The sequence below is a fragment of the Carlito syrichta genome, unplaced genomic scaffold, assembly GCF_000164805.1.
Source record: "Carlito syrichta isolate Samal-C Ts95f unplaced genomic scaffold, Tarsius_syrichta-2.0.1 Scaffold312159, whole genome shotgun sequence".
NCBI lineage: Eukaryota > Metazoa > Chordata > Mammalia > Primates > Tarsiidae > Carlito > Carlito syrichta.
In genome coordinates, this window is record NW_007256255.1 from 388,338 (window position 1) to 389,533 (window position 1,196).

The following is a 1,196-nucleotide window of genomic DNA, read 5'->3' on the forward strand; positions in this document are numbered from 1 at the left end:
CGGGCTCAGGCAATCCACTCACCTCAGCCTCCCAAAGGCGCGGGATGACAGGCTGAGCCACCAAGCCTGGCTACATTTGTATTTTCTAAAAACAAATAAGTATAGTTATGATCGAGGCAGGCCACATCCGGACTATGCAGACTAGAGGTCACACTAACTGATTTCTAGTAAATCGACACTCTCGGGTGCAAACATCAAAGAAGGAAGTACTGGTCAAGCTCTTGCGGGAGTCAGGCCAGGAACCCAAGGACCTTATCAAGCTTGTGTGTTTTAGGACATAAGGACCTTGTCAGTTTATGTCCTTGTCTCCTTCGGGGTTCAATCAATACTCCTGCCTCATCCTTCCACGGGACTGGGATTACAGGCATGAGCCACCACACTCGACCCACCAGTTTCTTTCTTTTTTTCTGAGTCAGAGTCACTCTGTTGCCCAGGGTAGGGTGTAGTAGCACAGCCTCAACCTGCTGGGCTCAGGTGATCCTTCCGTCTCAGCCTTCCAAGTAGCTGGAAGCACAAGCATGTGCCACCACGCCCAGCTAATTTTTTAAAATTTATATTAGAGACGAGGTCTCGAGCCCCTGAGCTCAGGCAGTCCTCTCGCCTCCGCCTTCCAGAGTGCTAGGATTACAGGTTTGAGCCACCGCACCCGGCAGACCTGCCAATTTCTTTTGAATCATCAGATCGCCCAGGAACTGAGAGAGAGAGAGAATGCCCCTTTTACCTCCAGGTGGGCACCAAGCCCCTCAAGAGGGATTCGCCCCTATGACGCTGCAACCAGGCCCATCCAACGCTGAGGAGCACTTTTCAACGTGAGATTTGGAGGGGACTAATATCCGAAGTGCAGCACTTGTGTGGCTGTCTTGAAACGGTGACCACTTGAGATGCCACAGTAAGAAAGTCCTCAAGCTGCCTCACCCCTCTGGCTTTGTTGATGTTGTTGTTTGTTTGTTTGCTTGTTTTTTTCAGTCTGCTCAGTGGATCTCCTCATAGCTTCTCTATTTTCCTTAAGACAGCTTGAGTTTCTCTTGCGGGGACTCCAGAAGCCTAACTCCGATGGCTGTTATTGTCATCATCGAGAAGCCCTGAACAGTGAGGGTCTTCCTGATATTCCCCTGACATTGAATTTGTATCTCTCATTCCTTCTCAGCACCAGTAAGAACATGTCATCTACTTGACTGGACTGAACAGAGAAGTCA